Source organism: Epinephelus lanceolatus, chromosome 22 (assembly GCF_041903045.1).
Source record: "Epinephelus lanceolatus isolate andai-2023 chromosome 22, ASM4190304v1, whole genome shotgun sequence".
Taxonomy (NCBI): domain Eukaryota; kingdom Metazoa; phylum Chordata; class Actinopteri; order Perciformes; family Serranidae; genus Epinephelus; species Epinephelus lanceolatus.
This window is the reverse complement of record NC_135755.1, coordinates 32,071,659-32,089,192: the sequence shown is the minus strand read 5'-3', so window position 1 is coordinate 32,089,192 and position 17,534 is coordinate 32,071,659. Positions and strand designations below refer to the sequence as shown.

The following is a 17,534-nucleotide window of genomic DNA, read 5'->3' as shown; positions in this document are numbered from 1 at the left end:
TCCATTGCTTACGGCCATACCACCCTGAATACGCCCGATCTCGTCCGATCTCGGAAGCTAAGCAGGGTTGGGCCGGGTCAGTACTTGGATGGGAGACCGCCTGGGAATACCCGGTGCTGTAAGCTTTTTATTCTCACCTTTCATCAGCAAAGGGCGCTGCTTCTCCTTTACTGGAGCCAGCTCCTTGGAAAACAGCACCAGTGGACAAACTCTCTTTTTTTTTTTTTTTAATTTGTCAGTGAGTATATGTGCATTAACTGAAAACTAAATGGCGTGTGGGTCTTGTCATGGCGCTTGTTGAGTGCAGGAAAATAACAGATTACCATTTGCCATCCACCCTTGCTGATGTTTTACCATCTATAAATGGCGTGCGTGCATGCTCTTCCATGGCTTACGGCCATACCACCCTGAATACGCCCGATCTCGGAAGCTAAGCAGGGTCGGGCCGGGTCAGTACTTGGATGGGAGACCGCCTGGGAATACCCGGTGCTGTAAGCTTTTTATTCTCACCTTTCATCAGCAGAGGGCGCTGCTCCTCCTTTACTGGAGCCAGCTCCTTGGAAAACAGCACCAGTGGACAAACTCTCTTTTTTTTTTTGTTTTAATTTGTCAGTGAGTATATGTGCATTAACTCAAAACTAAATGGCGTGTGGGTCTTGTCATGGCGCTTGTTGAGTGCAGGAAAATGACAGATTACCATTTGCCATCCACCCTTGCTGATGTTTTACCATCTATAAATGGCGTGCGTGCATGCCCTTCCATGGCTTACGGCCATACCACCCTGAATACGCCCGATCTCGTCCGATCTCGGAAGCTAAGCAGGGTCGGGCCGGGTCAGTACTTGGATGGGAGACCGCCTGGGAATACCCGGTGCTGTAAGCTTTTTATTCTCACCTTTCATCAGCAGAGGGCGCTGCTCCTCCTTTACTGGAGCCAACTCCTTGGAAAACAGCACCAGTGGACAAACTCTCCTTTTTTTCCCTTTTTTTTCCTTTTTTGTTTTTTTTTAATTTCTCAATGAGTATATGTGCATTAACTCAAAACTAAATGGCATGTGGGTCTTGTCATGGTGCTTGTTGAGTGCAGGAAAATGACAGATTACCATTTGCCATCCACCCTTGCTGCTGTTTTACCATCTATAAATGGCGTACGTGCATGCTCTTCCATTGCTTACGGCCATACCACCCTGAATACGCCCGATCTCGTCCGATCTCGGAAGCTAAGCAGGGTTGGGCCGGGTCAGTACTTGGATGGGAGACCGCCTGGGAATACCCGGTGCTGTAAGCTTTTTATTCTCACCTTTCATCAGCAAAGGGCGCTGCTCCTCCTTTACTGGAACCAGCTCCTTGGAAAACAGCACCAGTGGACAAACTCTCTTTTTTTTTTTTTTTTAATTTGTCAGTGAGTATATGTGCATTAACTGAAAACTAAATGGCGTGTGGGTCTTGTCATGGCGCTTGTTGAGTGCAGGAAAATAACAGATTACCATTTGCCATCCACCCTTGCTGATGTTTTACCATCTATAAATGGCGTGCGTGCATGCTCTTCCATGGCTTACGGCCATACCACCCTGAATACGCCCGATCTCGTCCGATCTCGGAAGCTAAGCAGGGTCGGGCCGGGTCAGTACTTGCATGGGAGACCGCCTGGGAATACCCGGTGCTGTAAGCTTTTTATTCTCACCTTTCATCAGCAGAGGGCGCTGCTCCTCCTTTACTGGAGCCAGCTCCTTGGAAAACAGCACCAGTGGACAAACTCTCCTTTTTTTCCCTTTTTTTTCCTTTTTTGTTTTTTTTAATTTCTCAATGAGTATATGTGCATTAACTCAAAACTAAATGGCGTGTGGGTCTTGTCATGGTGCTTGTTGAGTGCAGGAAAATGACAGATTACCATTTGCCATCCACCCTTGCTGATGTTTTACCATCTATAAATGGCGTGCGTGCATGCTCTTCCATGGCTTACGGCCATACCACCCTGAATACGCCCGATCTCGTCCGATCTCGGAAGCTAAGCAGGGTCGGGCCGGGTCAGTACTTGGATGGGAGACCGCCTGGGAATACCCGGTGCTGTAAGCTTTTTATTCTCACCTTTCATCAGCAGAGGGCGCTGCTCCTCCTTTACTGGAGCCAGCTCCTTGGAAAACAGCACCAGTGGACAAACTCTCTTTTTTTTTTTTTTTGTTTTAATTTGTCAGTGAGTATATGTGCATTAACTGAAAACTAAATGGCATGTGGGTCTTGTCATGGCGCTTGTTGAGTGCAGGAAAATGACAGATTACCATTTGCCATCCACCCTTGCTGATGTTTTACCATCTATAAATGGCGTGCGTGCATGCTCTTCCATGGCTTACGGCCATACCACCCTGAATACGCCCGATCTCGTCCGATCTCGGAAGCTAAGCAGGGTCGGGCCGGGTCAGTACTTGGATGGGAGACCGCCTGGGAATACCCGGTGCTGTAAGCTTTTTATTCTCACCTTTCATCAGCAGAGGGCGCTGCTCCTCCTTTACTGGAGCCAGCTCCTTGGAAAACAGTACCAGTGGACAAACTCTCCTTTTTTTCCCTTTTTTTTCCTTTTTTGTTTTTTTTAATTTCTCAATGAGTATGTGTGCATTAACTCAAAACTAAATGGCGTGTGGGTCTTGTCATGGTGCTTGTTGAGTGCAGGAAAATGACAGATTACCATTTGCCATCCACCCTTGCTGATGTTTTACCATCTATAAATGGCGTGCGTGCATGCTCTTCCATGGCTTACGGCCATACCACCCTGAATACGCCCGATCTCGTCTGATCTCGGAAGCTAAGCAGGGTCGGGCCGGGTCAGTACTTGGATGGGAGACCGCCTGGGAATACCCGGTGCTGTAAGCTTTTTATTCTCACCTTTCATCAGCAGAGGGCGCTGCTCCTCCTTTACTGGAGCCAGCTCCTTGGAAAACAGCACCAGTGGACAAACTCTCTTTTTTTTTTTTTTTTAATTTGTCAGTGAGTATATGTGCATTAACTGAAAACTAAATGGCGTGTGGGTCTTGTCATGGCGCTTGTTGAGTGCAGGAAAATGACAGATTACCATTTGCCATCCACCCTTGCTGATGTTTTACCATCTATAAATGGCGTGCGTGCATGCTCTTCCATGGCTTACGGCCATACCACCCTGAATACGCCCGATCTCGTCCGATCTCGGAAGCTAAGCAGGGTCGGGCCGGGTCAGTACTTGGATGGGAGACCGCCTGGGAATACCCGGTGCTGTAAGCTTTTTATTCTCACCTTTCATCAGCAGAGGGCGCTGCTCCTCCTTTACTGGAGCCAGCTCCTTGGAAAACAGCACCAGTGGACAAACTCTCCTTTTTTTCCCTTTTTTTTCCTTTTTTGTTTTTTTTAATTTCTCAATGAGTATATGTGCATTAACTCAAAACTAAATGGCGTGTGGGTCTTGTCATGGTGCTTGTTGAGTGCAGGAAAATGACAGATTACCATTTGCCATCCACCCTTGCTGATGTTTTACCATCTATAAATGGCGTGCGTGCATGCTCTTCCATGGCTTACGGCCATACCACCCTGAATACGCCCGATCTCGTCCGATCTCGGAAGCTAAGCAGGGTCGGGCCGGGTCAGTACTTGGATGGGAGACCGCCTGGGAATACCCGGTGCTGTAAGCTTTTTATTCTCACCTTTCATCAGCAGAGGGCGCTGCTCCTCCTTTACTGGAGCCAGCTCCTTGGAAAACAGCACCAGTGGACAAACTCTCTTTTTTTTTTTGTTTTAATTTGTCAGTGAGTATATGTGCATTAACTGAAAACTAAATGGCGTGTGGGTCTTGTCATGGCGCTTGTTGAGTGCAGGAAAATGACAGATTACCATTTGCCATCCACCCTTGCTGATGTTTTACCATCTATAAATGGCGTGCGTGCATGCTCTTCCATGGCTTACGGCCATACCACCCTGAATACGCCCGATCTCGTCCGATCTCGGAAGCTAAGCAGGGTCGGGCCGGGTCAGTACTTGGATGGGAGACCGCCTGGGAATACCCGGTGCTGTAAGCTTTTTATTCTCACCTTTCATCAGCAGAGGGCGCTGCTCCTCCTTTACTGGAGCCAGCTCCTTGGAAAACAGCACCAGTGGACAAACTCTCTTTTTTTTTTTTTTTTTAATTTGTCAGTGAGTATATGTGCATTAACTGAAAACTAAATGGCGTGTGGGTCTTGTCATGGCGCTTGTTGAGTGCAGGAAAATGACAGATTACCATTTGCCATCCACCCTTGCTGATGTTTTACCATCTATAAATGGCGTGCGTGCATGCTCTTCCATGGCTTACGGCCATACCACCCTGAATACGCCCGATCTCGTCCGATCTCGGAAGCTAAGCAGGGTCGGGCCGGGTCAGTACTTGGATGGGAGACCGCCTGGGAATACCCGGTGCTGTAAGCTTTTTATTCTCACCTTTCATCAGCAGAGGGCGCTGCTCCTCCTTTACTGGAGCCAGCTCCTTGGAAAACAGTACCAGTGGACAAACTCTCCTTTTTTTCCCTTTTTTTTCCTTTTTTGTTTTTTTTAATTTCTCAATGAGTATGTGTGCATTAACTCAAAACTAAATGGCGTGTGGGTCTTGTCATGGTGCTTGTTGAGTGCAGGAAAATGACAGATTACCATTTGCCATCCACCCTTGCTGATGTTTTACCATCTATAAATGGCGTGCGTGCATGCTCTTCCATGGCTTACGGCCATACCACCCTGAATACGCCCGATCTCGTCCGATCTCGGAAGCTAAGCAGGGTCGGGCCGGGTCAGTACTTGGATGGGAGACCGCCTGGGAATACCCGGTGCTGTAAGCTTTTTATTCTCACCTTTCATCAGCAGAGGGCGCTGCTCCTCCTTTACTGGAGCCAGCTCCTTGGAAAACAGCACCAGTGGACAAACTCTCCTTTTTTTCCCTTTTTTTTCCTTTTTTGTTTTTTTTAATTTCTCAATAAGTATATGTGCATTAACTGAAAACTAAATGGCGTGTGGGTCTTGTCATGGTGCTTGTTGAGTGCAGGAAAATGACAGATTACCATTTGCCATCCACCCTTGCTGATGTTTTACCATCTATAAATGGCGTGCGTGCATGCTCTTCCATGGCTTACGGCCATACCACCCTGAATACGCCCGATCTCGTCCGATCTCGGAAGCTAAGCAGGGTCGGGCCGGGTCAGTACTTGCATGGGAGACCGCCTGGGAATACCCGGTGCTGTAAGCTTTTTATTCTCACCTTTCATCAGCAGAGGGCGCTGCTCCTCCTTTACTGGAGCCAGCTCCTTGGAAAACAGCACCAGTGGACAAACTCTTTTTTTTTTTGTTTTAATTTGTCAGTGAGTATATGTGCATTAACTGAAAACTAAATGGCGTGTGGGTCTTGTCATGGCGCTTGTTGAGTGCAGGAAAATGACAGATTACCATTTGCCATCCACCCTTGCTGATGTTTTACCATCTATAAATGGCGTGCGTGCATGCTCTTCCATGGCTTACGGCCATACCACCCTGAATACGCCCGATCTCGTCCGATCTCGGAAGCTAAGCAGGGTCGGGCCGGGTCAGTACTTGGATGGGAGACCGCCTGGGAATACCCGGTGCTGTAAGCTTTTTATTCTCACCTTTCATCAGCAGAGGGCGCTGCTCCTCCTTTACTGGAGCCAACTCCTTGGAAAACAGCACCAGTGGACAAACTCTCCTTTTTTTCCCTTTTTTTTCCTTTTTTGTTTTTTTTTAATTTCTCAATGAGTATATGTGCATTAACTCAAAACTAAATGGCATGTGGGTCTTGTCATGGTGCTTGTTGAGTGCAGGAAAATGACAGATTACCATTTGCCATCCACCCTTGCTGCTGTTTTACCATCTATAAATGGCGTACGTGCATGCTCTTCCATTGCTTACGGCCATACCACCCTGAATACGCCCGATCTCGTCCGATCTCGGAAGCTAAGCAGGGTTGGGCCGGGTCAGTACTTGGATGGGAGACCGCCTGGGAATACCCGGTGCTGTAAGCTTTTTATTCTCACCTTTCATCAGCAAAGGGCGCTGCTCCTCCTTTACTGGAGCCAGCTCCTTGGAAAACAGCACCAGTGGACAAACTCTCTTTTTTTTTTTTTTTAGTTTGTCAGTGAGTATATGTGCATTAACTGAAAACTAAATGGCGTGTGGGTCTTGTCATGGCGCTTGTTGAGTGCAGGAAAATAACAGATTACCATTTGCCATCCACCCTTGCTGATGTTTTACCATCTATAAATGGCGTGCGTGCATGCTCTTCCATGGCTTATGGCCATACCACCCTGAATACGCCCGATCTCGTCCGATCTCGGAAGCTAAGCAGGGTCGGGCCGGGTCAGTACTTGGATGGGAGACCGCCTGGGAATACCCGGTGCTGTAAGCTTTTTATTCTCACCTTTCATCAGCAGAGGGCGCTGCTCCTCCTTTACTGGAGCCAGCTCCTTGGAAAACAGCACCAGTGGACAAACTCTCCTTTTTTTCCCTTTTTTTTTTTTTTTTTAATTTGTCAGTGAGTATATGTGCATTAACTCAAAACTAAATGGCATGTGGGTCTTGTCATGGTGCTTGTTGAGTGCAGGAAAATGACAGATTACCATTTGCCATCCACCCTTGCTGATGTTTTACCATCTATAAATGGCGTGCGTGCATGCTCTTCCATGGCTTACGGCCATACCACCCTGAATACGCCCGATCTCGTCCGATCTCGGAAGCTAAGCAGGGTCGGGCCGGGTCAGTACTTGCATGGGAGACCGCCTGGGAATACCCGGTGCTGTAAGCTTTTTATTCTCACCTTTCATCAGCAGAGGGCGCTGCTCCTCCTTTACTGGAGCCAGCTCCTTGGAAAACAGCACCAGTGGACAAACTCTCTTTTTTTTTTTCTTTTTTTTTTTTTTTTAATTTGTCAATGAGTATATGTGCATTAACTGAAAAATAAATGGCGTGTGGGTCTTGTCATGGCGCTTGTTGAGTGCAGGAAAATGACAGATTACCATTTGCCATCCACCCTTGCTGATGTTTTACCATCTATAAATGGCGTGCGTGCATGCTCTTCCATGGCTTACGGCCATACCACCCTGAATACGCCCGATCTCGTCCGATCTCGGAAGCTAAGCAGGGTCGGGCCGGGTCAGTACTTGGATGGGAGACCGCCTGGGAATACCCGGTGCTGTAAGCTTTTTATTCTCACCTTTCATCAGCAGAGGGCGCTGCTCCTCCTTTACTGGAGCCAGCTCCTTGGAAAACAGTACCAGTGGACAAACTCTCCTTTTTTTCCCTTTTTTTTCCTTTTTTGTTTTTTTTAATTTCTCAATGAGTATGTGTGCATTAACTCAAAACTAAATGGCGTGTGGGTCTTGTCATGGCGCTTGTTGAGTGCAGGAAAATGACAGATTACCATTTGCCATCCACCCTTGCTGATGTTTTACCATCTATAAATGGCGTGCGTGCATGCTCTTCCATGGCTTACGGCCATACCACCCTGAATACGCCCGATCTCGTCTGATCTCGGAAGCTAAGCAGGGTCGGGCCGGGTCAGTACTTGGATGGGAGACCGCCTGGGAATACCCGGTGCTGTAAGCTTTTTATTCTCACCTTTCATCAGCAGAGGGCGCTGCTCCTCCTTTACTGGAGCCAGCTCCTTGGAAAACAGCACCAGTGGACAAACTGTCTTTTTTTTTTTCTTTTTTTTTTTTTTTTAATTTGTCAGTGAGTATATGTGCATTAACTGTAAAATAAATGGCGTGTGGGTCTTGTCATGGCGCTTGTTGAGTGCAGGAAAATGACAGATTACCATTTGCCATCCACCCTTGCTGATGTTTTACCATCTATAAATGGCGTGCGTGCATGCTCTTCCATGGCTTACGGCCATACCACCCTGAATACGCCCGATCTCGTCCGATCTCGGAAGCTAAGCAGGGTCGGGCCGGGTCAGTACTTGGATGGGAGACCGCCTGGGAATACCCGGTGCTGTAAGCTTTTTATTCTCACCTTTCATCAGCAGAGGGCGCTGCTCCTCCTTTACTGGAGCCAGCTCCTTGGAAAACAGTACCAGTGGACAAACTCTCCTTTTTTTCCCTTTTTTTTCCTTTTTTGTTTTTTTTAATTTCTCAATGAGTATGTGTGCATTAACTCAAAACTAAATGGCGTGTGGGTCTTGTCATGGTGCTTGTTGAGTGCAGGAAAATGACAGATTACCATTTGCCATCCACCCTTGCTGATGTTTTACCATCTATAAATGGCGTGCGTGCATGCTCTTCCATGGCTTACGGCCATACCACCCTGAATACGCCCGATCTCGTCCGATCTCGGAAGCTAAGCAGGGTCGGGCCGGGTCAGTACTTGGATGGGAGACCGCCTGGGAATACCCGGTGCTGTAAGCTTTTTATTCTCACCTTTCATCAGCAGAGGGCGCTGCTCCTCCTTTACTGGAGCCAGCTCCTTGGAAAACAGCACCAGTGGACAAACTCTCTTTTTTTTTTTGTTTTAATTTGTCAGTGAGTATATGTGCATTAACTGAAAACTAAATGGCGTGTGGGTCTTGTCATGGCGCTTGTTGAGTGCAGGAAAATGACAGATTACCATTTGCCATCCACCCTTGCTGATGTTTTACCATCTATAAATGGCGTGCGTGCATGCTCTTCCATGGCTTACGGCCATACCACCCTGAATACGCCCGATCTCGTCCGATCTCGGAAGCTAAGCAGGGTCGGGCCGGGTCAGTACTTGGATGGGAGACCGCCTGGGAATACCCGGTGCTGTAAGCTTTTTATTCTCACCTTTCATCAGCAGAGGGCGCTGCTCCTCCTTTACTGGAGCCAGCTCCTTGGAAAACAGCACCAGTGGACAAACTCTCCTTTTTTTCCCTTTTTTTTCCTTTTTTGTTTTTTTTAATTTCTCAATGAGTATATGTGCATTAACTCAAAACTAAATGGCGTGTGGGTCTTGTCATGGTGCTTGTTGAGTGCAGGAAAATGACAGATTACCATTTGCCATCCACCCTTGCTGATGTTTTACCATCTATAAATGGCGTGCGTGCATGCTCTTCCATGGCTTACGGCCATACCACCCTGAATACGCCCGATCTCGTCCGATCTCGGAAGCTAAGCAGGGTCGGGCCGGGTCAGTACTTGCATGGGAGACCGCCTGGGAATACCCGGTGCTGTAAGCTTTTTATTCTCACCTTTCATCAGCAGAGGGCGCTGCTCCTCCTTTACTGGAGCCAGCTCCTTGGAAAACAGCACCAGTGGACAAACTCTCTTTTTTTTTTTGTTTTAATTTGTCAGTGAGTATATGTGCATTAACTCAAAACTAAATGGCGTGTGGGTCTTGTCATGGCGCTTGTTGAGTGCAGGAAAATGACAGATTACCATTTGCCATCCACCCTTGCTGATGTTTTACCATCTATAAATGGCGTGCGTGCATGCCCTTCCATGGCTTACGGCCATACCACCCTGAATACGCCCGATCTCGTCCGATCTCGGAAGCTAAGCAGGGTCGGGCCGGGTCAGTACTTGGATGGGAGACCGCCTGGGAATACCCGGTGCTGTAAGCTTTTTATTCTCACCTTTCATCAGCAGAGGGCGCTGCTCCTCCTTTACTGGAGCCAACTCCTTGGAAAACAGCACCAGTGGACAAACTCTCCTTTTTTTCCCTTTTTATTCCTTTTTTGTTTTTTTTTAATTTCTCAATGAGTATATGTGCATTAACTCAAAACTAAATGGCATGTGGGTCTTGTCATGGTGCTTGTTGAGTGCAGGAAAATGACAGATTACCATTTGCAATCCACCCTTGCTGCTGTTTTACCATCTATAAATGGCGTACGTGCATGCTCTTCCATTGCTTACGGCCATACCACCCTGAATACGCCCGATCTCGTCCGATCTCGGAAGCTAAGCAGGGTTGGGCCGGGTCAGTACTTGGATGGGAGACCGCCTGGGAATACCCGGTGCTGTAAGCTTTTTATTCTCACCTTTCATCAGCAAAGGGCGCTGCTCCTCCTTTACTGGAGCCAGCTCCTTGGAAAACAGCACCAGTGGACAAACTCTCTTTTTTTTTTTTTTTAATTTGTCAGTGAGTATATGTGCATTAACTGAAAACTAAATGGCGTGTGGGTCTTGTCATGGCGCTTGTTGAGTGCAGGAAAATAACAGATTACCATTTGCCATCCACCCTTGCTGATGTTTTACCATCTATAAATGGCGTGCGTGCATGCTCTTCCATGGCTTACGGCCATACCACCCTGAATACGCCCGATCTCGGAAGCTAAGCAGGGTCGGGCCGGGTCAGTACTTGGATGGGAGACCGCCTGGGAATACCCGGTGCTGTAAGCTTTTTATTCTCACCTTTCATCAGCAGAGGGCGCTGCTCCTCCTTTACTGGAGCCAGCTCCTTGGAAAACAGCACCAGTGGACAAACTCTCTTTTTTTTTTTGTTTTAATTTGTCAGTGAGTATATGTGCATTAACTCAAAACTAAATGGCGTGTGGGTCTTGTCATGGCGCTTGTTGAGTGCAGGAAAATGACAGATTACCATTTGCCATCCACCCTTGCTGATGTTTTACCATCTATAAATGGCGTGCGTGCATGCCCTTCCATGGCTTACGGCCATACCACCCTGAATACGCCCGATCTCGTCCGATCTCGGAAGCTAAGCAGGGTCGGGCCGGGTCAGTACTTGGATGGGAGACCGCCTGGGAATACCCGGTGCTGTAAGCTTTTTATTCTCACCTTTCATCAGCAGAGGGCGCTGCTCCTCCTTTACTGGAGCCAACTCCTTGGAAAACAGCACCAGTGGACAAACTCTCCTTTTTTTCCCTTTTTTTTCCTTTTTTGTTTTTTTTTAATTTCTCAATGAGTATATGTGCATTAACTCAAAACTAAATGGCATGTGGGTCTTGTCATGGTGCTTGTTGAGTGCAGGAAAATGACAGATTACCATTTGCCATCCACCCTTGCTGCTGTTTTACCATCTATAAATGGCGTACGTGCATGCTCTTCCATTGCTTACGGCCATACCACCCTGAATACGCCCGATCTCGTCCGATCTCGGAAGCTAAGCAGGGTTGGGCCGGGTCAGTACTTGGATGGGAGACCGCCTGGGAATACCCGGTGCTGTAAGCTTTTTATTCTCACCTTTCATCAGCAAAGGGCGCTGCTCCTCCTTTACTGGAACCAGCTCCTTGGAAAACAGCACCAGTGGACAAACTCTCTTTTTTTTTTTTTTTTAATTTGTCAGTGAGTATATGTGCATTAACTGAAAACTAAATGGCGTGTGGGTCTTGTCATGGCGCTTGTTGAGTGCAGGAAAATAACAGATTACCATTTGCCATCCACCCTTGCTGATGTTTTACCATCTATAAATGGCGTGCGTGCATGCTCTTCCATGGCTTACGGCCATACCACCCTGAATACGCCCGATCTCGTCCGATCTCGGAAGCTAAGCAGGGTCGGGCCGGGTCAGTACTTGCATGGGAGACCGCCTGGGAATACCCGGTGCTGTAAGCTTTTTATTCTCACCTTTCATCAGCAGAGGGCGCTGCTCCTCCTTTACTGGAGCCAGCTCCTTGGAAAACAGCACCAGTGGACAAACTCTCCTTTTTTTCCCTTTTTTTTCCTTTTTTGTTTTTTTTAATTTCTCAATGAGTATATGTGCATTAACTCAAAACTAAATGGCGTGTGGGTCTTGTCATGGTGCTTGTTGAGTGCAGGAAAATGACAGATTACCATTTGCCATCCACCCTTGCTGATGTTTTACCATCTATAAATGGCGTGCGTGCATGCTCTTCCATGGCTTACGGCCATACCACCCTGAATACGCCCGATCTCGTCCGATCTCGGAAGCTAAGCAGGGTCGGGCCGGGTCAGTACTTGGATGGGAGACCGCCTGGGAATACCCGGTGCTGTAAGCTTTTTATTCTCACCTTTCATCAGCAGAGGGCGCTGCTCCTCCTTTACTGGAGCCAGCTCCTTGGAAAACAGCACCAGTGGACAAACTCTCTTTTTTTTTTTTTTTGTTTTAATTTGTCAGTGAGTATATGTGCATTAACTGAAAACTAAATGGCATGTGGGTCTTGTCATGGCGCTTGTTGAGTGCAGGAAAATGACAGATTACCATTTGCCATCCACCCTTGCTGATGTTTTACCATCTATAAATGGCGTGCGTGCATGCTCTTCCATGGCTTACGGCCATACCACCCTGAATACGCCCGATCTCGTCCGATCTCGGAAGCTAAGCAGGGTCGGGCCGGGTCAGTACTTGGATGGGAGACCGCCTGGGAATACCCGGTGCTGTAAGCTTTTTATTCTCACCTTTCATCAGCAGAGGGCGCTGCTCCTCCTTTACTGGAGCCAGCTCCTTGGAAAACAGTACCAGTGGACAAACTCTCCTTTTTTTCCCTTTTTTTTCCTTTTTTGTTTTTTTTAATTTCTCAATGAGTATGTGTGCATTAACTCAAAACTAAATGGCGTGTGGGTCTTGTCATGGTGCTTGTTGAGTGCAGGAAAATGACAGATTACCATTTGCCATCCACCCTTGCTGATGTTTTACCATCTATAAATGGCGTGCGTGCATGCTCTTCCATGGCTTACGGCCATACCACCCTGAATACGCCCGATCTCGTCTGATCTCGGAAGCTAAGCAGGGTCGGGCCGGGTCAGTACTTGGATGGGAGACCGCCTGGGAATACCCGGTGCTGTAAGCTTTTTATTCTCACCTTTCATCAGCAGAGGGCGCTGCTCCTCCTTTACTGGAGCCAGCTCCTTGGAAAACAGCACCAGTGGACAAACTCTCTTTTTTTTTTTTTTTTAATTTGTCAGTGAGTATATGTGCATTAACTGAAAACTAAATGGCGTGTGGGTCTTGTCATGGCGCTTGTTGAGTGCAGGAAAATGACAGATTACCATTTGCCATCCACCCTTGCTGATGTTTTACCATCTATAAATGGCGTGCGTGCATGCTCTTCCATGGCTTACGGCCATACCACCCTGAATACGCCCGATCTCGTCCGATCTCGGAAGCTAAGCAGGGTCGGGCCGGGTCAGTACTTGGATGGGAGACCGCCTGGGAATACCCGGTGCTGTAAGCTTTTTATTCTCACCTTTCATCAGCAGAGGGCGCTGCTCCTCCTTTACTGGAGCCAGCTCCTTGGAAAACAGCACCAGTGGACAAACTCTCCTTTTTTTCCCTTTTTTTTCCTTTTTTGTTTTTTTTAATTTCTCAATGAGTATATGTGCATTAACTCAAAACTAAATGGCGTGTGGGTCTTGTCATGGTGCTTGTTGAGTGCAGGAAAATGACAGATTACCATTTGCCATCCACCCTTGCTGATGTTTTACCATCTATAAATGGCGTGCGTGCATGCTCTTCCATGGCTTACGGCCATACCACCCTGAATACGCCCGATCTCGTCCGATCTCGGAAGCTAAGCAGGGTCGGGCCGGGTCAGTACTTGGATGGGAGACCGCCTGGGAATACCCGGTGCTGTAAGCTTTTTATTCTCACCTTTCATCAGCAGAGGGCGCTGCTCCTCCTTTACTGGAGCCAGCTCCTTGGAAAACAGCACCAGTGGACAAACTCTCTTTTTTTTTTTTTTTGTTTTAATTTGTCAGTGAGTATATGTGCATTAACTGAAAACTAAATGGCATGTGGGTCTTGTCATGGCGCTTGTTGAGTGCAGGAAAATGACAGATTACCATTTGCCATCCACCCTTGCTGATGTTTTACCATCTATAAATGGCGTGCGTGCATGCTCTTCCATGGCTTACGGCCATACCACCCTGAATACGCCCGATCTCGTCCGATCTCGGAAGCTAAGCAGGGTCGGGCCGGGTCAGTACTTGGATGGGAGACCGCCTGGGAATACCCGGTGCTGTAAGCTTTTTATTCTCACCTTTCATCAGCAGAGGGCGCTGCTCCTCCTTTACTGGAGCCAGCTCCTTGGAAAACAGTACCAGTGGACAAACTCTCCTTTTTTTCCCTTTTTTTTCCTTTTTTGTTTTTTTTAATTTCTCAATGAGTATGTGTGCATTAACTCAAAACTAAATGGCGTGTGGGTCTTGTCATGGTGCTTGTTGAGTGCAGGAAAATGACAGATTACCATTTGCCATCCACCCTTGCTGATGTTTTACCATCTATAAATGGCGTGCGTGCATGCTCTTCCATGGCTTACGGCCATACCACCCTGAATACGCCCGATCTCGTCTGATCTCGGAAGCTAAGCAGGGTCGGGCCGGGTCAGTACTTGGATGGGAGACCGCCTGGGAATACCCGGTGCTGTAAGCTTTTTATTCTCACCTTTCATCAGCAGAGGGCGCTGCTCCTCCTTTACTGGAGCCAGCTCCTTGGAAAACAGCACCAGTGGACAAACTCTCTTTTTTTTTTTTTTTTAATTTGTCAGTGAGTATATGTGCATTAACTGAAAACTAAATGGCGTGTGGGTCTTGTCATGGCGCTTGTTGAGTGCAGGAAAATGACAGATTACCATTTGCCATCCACCCTTGCTGATGTTTTACCATCTATAAATGGCGTGCGTGCATGCTCTTCCATGGCTTACGGCCATACCACCCTGAATACGCCCGATCTCGTCCGATCTCGGAAGCTAAGCAGGGTCGGGCCGGGTCAGTACTTGGATGGGAGACCGCCTGGGAATACCCGGTGCTGTAAGCTTTTTATTCTCACCTTTCATCAGCAGAGGGCGCTGCTCCTCCTTTACTGGAGCCAGCTCCTTGGAAAACAGCACCAGTGGACAAACTCTCCTTTTTTTCCCTTTTTTTTCCTTTTTTGTTTTTTTTAATTTCTCAATGAGTATATGTGCATTAACTCAAAACTAAATGGCGTGTGGGTCTTGTCATGGTGCTTGTTGAGTGCAGGAAAATGACAGATTACCATTTGCCATCCACCCTTGCTGATGTTTTACCATCTATAAATGGCGTGCGTGCATGCTCTTCCATGGCTTACGGCCATACCACCCTGAATACGCCCGATCTCGTCCGATCTCGGAAGCTAAGCAGGGTCGGGCCGGGTCAGTACTTGGATGGGAGACCGCCTGGGAATACCCGGTGCTGTAAGCTTTTTATTCTCACCTTTCATCAGCAGAGGGCGCTGCTCCTCCTTTACTGGAGCCAGCTCCTTGGAAAACAGCACCAGTGGACAAACTCTCTTTTTTTTTTTGTTTTAATTTGTCAGTGAGTATATGTGCATTAACTGAAAACTAAATGGCGTGTGGGTCTTGTCATGGCGCTTGTTGAGTGCAGGAAAATGACAGATTACCATTTGCCATCCACCCTTGCTGATGTTTTACCATCTATAAATGGCGTGCGTGCATGCTCTTCCATGGCTTACGGCCATACCACCCTGAATACGCCCGATCTCGTCCGATCTCGGAAGCTAAGCAGGGTCGGGCCGGGTCAGTACTTGGATGGGAGACCGCCTGGGAATACCCGGTGCTGTAAGCTTTTTATTCTCACCTTTCATCAGCAGAGGGCGCTGCTCCTCCTTTACTGGAGCCAGCTCCTTGGAAAACAGCACCAGTGGACAAACTCTCTTTTTTTTTTTTTTTAATTTGTCAGTGAGTATATGTGCATTAACTGAAAACTAAATGGCGTGTGGGTCTTGTCATGGCGCTTGTTGAGTGCAGGAAAATGACAGATTACCATTTGCCATCCACCCTTGCTGATGTTTTACCATCTATAAATGGCGTGCGTGCATGCTCTTCCATGGCTTACGGCCATACCACCCTGAATACGCCCGATCTCGTCCGATCTCGGAAGCTAAGCAGGGTCGGGCCGGGTCAGTACTTGGATGGGAGACCGCCTGGGAATACCCGGTGCTGTAAGCTTTTTATTCTCACCTTTCATCAGCAGAGGGCGCTGCTCCTCCTTTACTGGAGCCAGCTCCTTGGAAAACAGTACCAGTGGACAAACTCTCCTTTTTTTCCCTTTTTTTTCCTTTTTTGTTTTTTTTAATTTCTCAATGAGTATGTGTGCATTAACTCAAAACTAAATGGCGTGTGGGTCTTGTCATGGTGCTTGTTGAGTGCAGGAAAATGACAGATTACCATTTGCCATCCACCCTTGCTGATGTTTTACCATCTATAAATGGCGTGCGTGCATGCTCTTCCATGGCTTACGGCCATACCACCCTGAATACGCCCGATCTCGTCCGATCTCGGAAGCTAAGCAGGGTCGGGCCGGGTCAGTACTTGGATGGGAGACCGCCTGGGAATACCCGGTGCTGTAAGCTTTTTATTCTCACCTTTCATCAGCAGAGGGCGCTGCTCCTCCTTTACTGGAGCCAGCTCCTTGGAAAACAGCACCAGTGGACAAACTCTCCTTTTTTTCCCTTTTTTTTCCTTTTTTGTTTTTTTTAATTTCTCAATAAGTATATGTGCATTAACTCAAAACTAAATGGCGTGTGGGTCTTGTCATGGTGCTTGTTGAGTGCAGGAAAATGACAGATTACCATTTGCCATCCACCCTTGCTGATGTTTTACCATCTATAAATGGCGTGCGTGCATGCTCTTCCATGGCTTACGGCCATACCACCCTGAATACGCCCGATCTCGTCCGATCTCGGAAGCTAAGCAGGGTCGGGCCGGGTCAGTACTTGCATGGGAGACCGCCTGGGAATACCCGGTGCTGTAAGCTTTTTATTCTCACCTTTCATCAGCAGAGGGCGCTGCTCCTCCTTTACTGGAGCCAGCTCCTTGGAAAACAGCACCAGTGGACAAACTCTTTTTTTTTTTGTTTTAATTTGTCAGTGAGTATATGTGCATTAACTGAAAACTAAATGGCGTGTGGGTCTTGTCATGGCGCTTGTTGAGTGCAGGAAAATGACAGATTACCATTTGCCATCCACCCTTGCTGATGTTTTACCATCTATAAATGGCGTGCGTGCATGCTCTTCCATGGCTTACGGCCATACCACCCTGAATACGCCCGATCTCGTCCGATCTCGGAAGCTAAGCAGGGTCGGGCCGGGTCAGTACTTGGATGGGAGACCGCCTGGGAATACCCGGTGCTGTAAGCTTTTTATTCTCACCTTTCATCAGCAGAGGGCGCTGCTCCTCCTTTACTGGAGCCAACTCCTTGGAAAACAGCACCAGTGGACAAACTCTCCTTTTTTTCCCTTTTTTTTCCTTTTTTGTTTTTTTTTAATTTCTCAATGAGTATATGTGCATTAACTCAAAACTAAATGGCATGTGGGTCTTGTCATGGTGCTTGTTGAGTGCAGGAAAATGACAGATTACCATTTGCCATCCACCCTTGCTGCTGTTTTACCATCTATAAATGGCGTACGTGCATGCTCTTCCATTGCTTACGGCCATACCACCCTGAATACGCCCGATCTCGTCCGATCTCGGAAGCTAAGCAGGGTTGGGCCGGGTCAGTACTTGGATGGGAGACCGCCTGGGAATACCCGGTGCTGTAAGCTTTTTATTCTCACCTTTCATCAGCAAAGGGCGCTGCTCCTCCTTTACTGGAGCCAGCTCCTTGGAAAACAGCACCAGTGGACAAACTC

At 47.7% G+C, this 17,534-nt stretch overlaps 43 non-coding genes and 2 pseudogenes across 43 annotated transcripts; all 45 read left to right on the top strand.

Annotated features, from left to right (window-relative positions):
- Positions 1 to 6: 6 nt before the first annotated feature.
- Positions 7 to 125, top strand: LOC144461568 (5S ribosomal RNA). Its single transcript, XR_013490270.1, has one exon. It is a non-coding gene; the product is annotated as a 5S ribosomal RNA (ribosomal RNA).
- Positions 126 to 389: 264 nt separating this feature from the next.
- On the top strand, positions 390 to 498 carry LOC144461281 (5S ribosomal RNA; annotated as a pseudogene).
- A 265-nt stretch (positions 499 to 763) lies between these two features.
- On the top strand, positions 764 to 882 carry LOC144460101 (5S ribosomal RNA). The gene has a single exon (XR_013488817.1). It is a non-coding gene; the product is annotated as a 5S ribosomal RNA (ribosomal RNA).
- Positions 883 to 1,168: 286 nt separating this feature from the next.
- On the top strand, positions 1,169 to 1,287 carry LOC144461557 (5S ribosomal RNA). The gene has a single exon (XR_013490259.1). It is a non-coding gene; the product is annotated as a 5S ribosomal RNA (ribosomal RNA).
- A 265-nt stretch (positions 1,288 to 1,552) lies between these two features.
- LOC144460866 (5S ribosomal RNA) lies at positions 1,553 to 1,671 on the top strand. The gene has a single exon (XR_013489585.1). It is a non-coding gene; the product is annotated as a 5S ribosomal RNA (ribosomal RNA).
- A 285-nt stretch (positions 1,672 to 1,956) lies between these two features.
- On the top strand, positions 1,957 to 2,075 carry LOC144460100 (5S ribosomal RNA). The gene has a single exon (XR_013488816.1). It is a non-coding gene; the product is annotated as a 5S ribosomal RNA (ribosomal RNA).
- A 269-nt stretch (positions 2,076 to 2,344) lies between these two features.
- Positions 2,345 to 2,463, top strand: LOC144460099 (5S ribosomal RNA). The gene has a single exon (XR_013488815.1). It is a non-coding gene; the product is annotated as a 5S ribosomal RNA (ribosomal RNA).
- Positions 2,464 to 2,748: 285 nt separating this feature from the next.
- Positions 2,749 to 2,867, top strand: LOC144460645 (5S ribosomal RNA). The gene has a single exon (XR_013489363.1). It is a non-coding gene; the product is annotated as a 5S ribosomal RNA (ribosomal RNA).
- A 265-nt stretch (positions 2,868 to 3,132) lies between these two features.
- On the top strand, positions 3,133 to 3,251 carry LOC144460098 (5S ribosomal RNA). Its single transcript, XR_013488814.1, has one exon. It is a non-coding gene; the product is annotated as a 5S ribosomal RNA (ribosomal RNA).
- A 285-nt stretch (positions 3,252 to 3,536) lies between these two features.
- On the top strand, positions 3,537 to 3,655 carry LOC144460097 (5S ribosomal RNA). Its single transcript, XR_013488813.1, has one exon. It is a non-coding gene; the product is annotated as a 5S ribosomal RNA (ribosomal RNA).
- Positions 3,656 to 3,920: 265 nt separating this feature from the next.
- Positions 3,921 to 4,039, top strand: LOC144460095 (5S ribosomal RNA). Its single transcript, XR_013488811.1, has one exon. It is a non-coding gene; the product is annotated as a 5S ribosomal RNA (ribosomal RNA).
- A 266-nt stretch (positions 4,040 to 4,305) lies between these two features.
- On the top strand, positions 4,306 to 4,424 carry LOC144460094 (5S ribosomal RNA). The gene has a single exon (XR_013488810.1). It is a non-coding gene; the product is annotated as a 5S ribosomal RNA (ribosomal RNA).
- Positions 4,425 to 4,709: 285 nt separating this feature from the next.
- Positions 4,710 to 4,828, top strand: LOC144460093 (5S ribosomal RNA). Its single transcript, XR_013488809.1, has one exon. It is a non-coding gene; the product is annotated as a 5S ribosomal RNA (ribosomal RNA).
- A 285-nt stretch (positions 4,829 to 5,113) lies between these two features.
- LOC144460865 (5S ribosomal RNA) lies at positions 5,114 to 5,232 on the top strand. The gene has a single exon (XR_013489584.1). It is a non-coding gene; the product is annotated as a 5S ribosomal RNA (ribosomal RNA).
- A 263-nt stretch (positions 5,233 to 5,495) lies between these two features.
- Positions 5,496 to 5,614, top strand: LOC144460092 (5S ribosomal RNA). Its single transcript, XR_013488808.1, has one exon. It is a non-coding gene; the product is annotated as a 5S ribosomal RNA (ribosomal RNA).
- A 286-nt stretch (positions 5,615 to 5,900) lies between these two features.
- Positions 5,901 to 6,019, top strand: LOC144461546 (5S ribosomal RNA). The gene has a single exon (XR_013490248.1). It is a non-coding gene; the product is annotated as a 5S ribosomal RNA (ribosomal RNA).
- A 264-nt stretch (positions 6,020 to 6,283) lies between these two features.
- LOC144460717 (5S ribosomal RNA) lies at positions 6,284 to 6,402 on the top strand. The gene has a single exon (XR_013489436.1). It is a non-coding gene; the product is annotated as a 5S ribosomal RNA (ribosomal RNA).
- A 277-nt stretch (positions 6,403 to 6,679) lies between these two features.
- On the top strand, positions 6,680 to 6,798 carry LOC144460864 (5S ribosomal RNA). Its single transcript, XR_013489583.1, has one exon. It is a non-coding gene; the product is annotated as a 5S ribosomal RNA (ribosomal RNA).
- Positions 6,799 to 7,075: 277 nt separating this feature from the next.
- On the top strand, positions 7,076 to 7,194 carry LOC144460091 (5S ribosomal RNA). The gene has a single exon (XR_013488807.1). It is a non-coding gene; the product is annotated as a 5S ribosomal RNA (ribosomal RNA).
- Positions 7,195 to 7,479: 285 nt separating this feature from the next.
- LOC144460644 (5S ribosomal RNA) lies at positions 7,480 to 7,598 on the top strand. The gene has a single exon (XR_013489362.1). It is a non-coding gene; the product is annotated as a 5S ribosomal RNA (ribosomal RNA).
- Positions 7,599 to 7,875: 277 nt separating this feature from the next.
- Positions 7,876 to 7,994, top strand: LOC144460090 (5S ribosomal RNA). The gene has a single exon (XR_013488806.1). It is a non-coding gene; the product is annotated as a 5S ribosomal RNA (ribosomal RNA).
- A 285-nt stretch (positions 7,995 to 8,279) lies between these two features.
- Positions 8,280 to 8,398, top strand: LOC144460089 (5S ribosomal RNA). Its single transcript, XR_013488805.1, has one exon. It is a non-coding gene; the product is annotated as a 5S ribosomal RNA (ribosomal RNA).
- Positions 8,399 to 8,663: 265 nt separating this feature from the next.
- On the top strand, positions 8,664 to 8,782 carry LOC144460088 (5S ribosomal RNA). Its single transcript, XR_013488804.1, has one exon. It is a non-coding gene; the product is annotated as a 5S ribosomal RNA (ribosomal RNA).
- A 285-nt stretch (positions 8,783 to 9,067) lies between these two features.
- On the top strand, positions 9,068 to 9,186 carry LOC144460862 (5S ribosomal RNA). The gene has a single exon (XR_013489581.1). It is a non-coding gene; the product is annotated as a 5S ribosomal RNA (ribosomal RNA).
- A 265-nt stretch (positions 9,187 to 9,451) lies between these two features.
- Positions 9,452 to 9,570, top strand: LOC144460087 (5S ribosomal RNA). The gene has a single exon (XR_013488803.1). It is a non-coding gene; the product is annotated as a 5S ribosomal RNA (ribosomal RNA).
- Positions 9,571 to 9,856: 286 nt separating this feature from the next.
- On the top strand, positions 9,857 to 9,975 carry LOC144461535 (5S ribosomal RNA). Its single transcript, XR_013490237.1, has one exon. It is a non-coding gene; the product is annotated as a 5S ribosomal RNA (ribosomal RNA).
- A 264-nt stretch (positions 9,976 to 10,239) lies between these two features.
- LOC144461280 (5S ribosomal RNA) lies at positions 10,240 to 10,348 on the top strand (annotated as a pseudogene).
- Positions 10,349 to 10,613: 265 nt separating this feature from the next.
- Positions 10,614 to 10,732, top strand: LOC144460086 (5S ribosomal RNA). Its single transcript, XR_013488802.1, has one exon. It is a non-coding gene; the product is annotated as a 5S ribosomal RNA (ribosomal RNA).
- Positions 10,733 to 11,018: 286 nt separating this feature from the next.
- On the top strand, positions 11,019 to 11,137 carry LOC144461524 (5S ribosomal RNA). The gene has a single exon (XR_013490226.1). It is a non-coding gene; the product is annotated as a 5S ribosomal RNA (ribosomal RNA).
- A 265-nt stretch (positions 11,138 to 11,402) lies between these two features.
- Positions 11,403 to 11,521, top strand: LOC144460861 (5S ribosomal RNA). Its single transcript, XR_013489580.1, has one exon. It is a non-coding gene; the product is annotated as a 5S ribosomal RNA (ribosomal RNA).
- Positions 11,522 to 11,806: 285 nt separating this feature from the next.
- Positions 11,807 to 11,925, top strand: LOC144460084 (5S ribosomal RNA). Its single transcript, XR_013488800.1, has one exon. It is a non-coding gene; the product is annotated as a 5S ribosomal RNA (ribosomal RNA).
- A 269-nt stretch (positions 11,926 to 12,194) lies between these two features.
- Positions 12,195 to 12,313, top strand: LOC144460083 (5S ribosomal RNA). The gene has a single exon (XR_013488799.1). It is a non-coding gene; the product is annotated as a 5S ribosomal RNA (ribosomal RNA).
- Positions 12,314 to 12,598: 285 nt separating this feature from the next.
- Positions 12,599 to 12,717, top strand: LOC144460643 (5S ribosomal RNA). Its single transcript, XR_013489361.1, has one exon. It is a non-coding gene; the product is annotated as a 5S ribosomal RNA (ribosomal RNA).
- Positions 12,718 to 12,982: 265 nt separating this feature from the next.
- On the top strand, positions 12,983 to 13,101 carry LOC144460082 (5S ribosomal RNA). The gene has a single exon (XR_013488798.1). It is a non-coding gene; the product is annotated as a 5S ribosomal RNA (ribosomal RNA).
- Positions 13,102 to 13,386: 285 nt separating this feature from the next.
- LOC144460081 (5S ribosomal RNA) lies at positions 13,387 to 13,505 on the top strand. Its single transcript, XR_013488797.1, has one exon. It is a non-coding gene; the product is annotated as a 5S ribosomal RNA (ribosomal RNA).
- A 269-nt stretch (positions 13,506 to 13,774) lies between these two features.
- On the top strand, positions 13,775 to 13,893 carry LOC144460080 (5S ribosomal RNA). The gene has a single exon (XR_013488796.1). It is a non-coding gene; the product is annotated as a 5S ribosomal RNA (ribosomal RNA).
- A 285-nt stretch (positions 13,894 to 14,178) lies between these two features.
- LOC144460642 (5S ribosomal RNA) lies at positions 14,179 to 14,297 on the top strand. The gene has a single exon (XR_013489360.1). It is a non-coding gene; the product is annotated as a 5S ribosomal RNA (ribosomal RNA).
- A 265-nt stretch (positions 14,298 to 14,562) lies between these two features.
- On the top strand, positions 14,563 to 14,681 carry LOC144460079 (5S ribosomal RNA). Its single transcript, XR_013488795.1, has one exon. It is a non-coding gene; the product is annotated as a 5S ribosomal RNA (ribosomal RNA).
- A 285-nt stretch (positions 14,682 to 14,966) lies between these two features.
- LOC144460078 (5S ribosomal RNA) lies at positions 14,967 to 15,085 on the top strand. Its single transcript, XR_013488794.1, has one exon. It is a non-coding gene; the product is annotated as a 5S ribosomal RNA (ribosomal RNA).
- A 265-nt stretch (positions 15,086 to 15,350) lies between these two features.
- LOC144460077 (5S ribosomal RNA) lies at positions 15,351 to 15,469 on the top strand. Its single transcript, XR_013488793.1, has one exon. It is a non-coding gene; the product is annotated as a 5S ribosomal RNA (ribosomal RNA).
- Positions 15,470 to 15,733: 264 nt separating this feature from the next.
- LOC144460076 (5S ribosomal RNA) lies at positions 15,734 to 15,852 on the top strand. Its single transcript, XR_013488792.1, has one exon. It is a non-coding gene; the product is annotated as a 5S ribosomal RNA (ribosomal RNA).
- A 285-nt stretch (positions 15,853 to 16,137) lies between these two features.
- On the top strand, positions 16,138 to 16,256 carry LOC144460075 (5S ribosomal RNA). The gene has a single exon (XR_013488791.1). It is a non-coding gene; the product is annotated as a 5S ribosomal RNA (ribosomal RNA).
- A 285-nt stretch (positions 16,257 to 16,541) lies between these two features.
- Positions 16,542 to 16,660, top strand: LOC144460860 (5S ribosomal RNA). The gene has a single exon (XR_013489579.1). It is a non-coding gene; the product is annotated as a 5S ribosomal RNA (ribosomal RNA).
- A 263-nt stretch (positions 16,661 to 16,923) lies between these two features.
- On the top strand, positions 16,924 to 17,042 carry LOC144460073 (5S ribosomal RNA). Its single transcript, XR_013488789.1, has one exon. It is a non-coding gene; the product is annotated as a 5S ribosomal RNA (ribosomal RNA).
- Positions 17,043 to 17,328: 286 nt separating this feature from the next.
- On the top strand, positions 17,329 to 17,447 carry LOC144461513 (5S ribosomal RNA). Its single transcript, XR_013490215.1, has one exon. It is a non-coding gene; the product is annotated as a 5S ribosomal RNA (ribosomal RNA).
- The last annotated feature ends 87 nt before the right edge of the window (positions 17,448 to 17,534 follow it).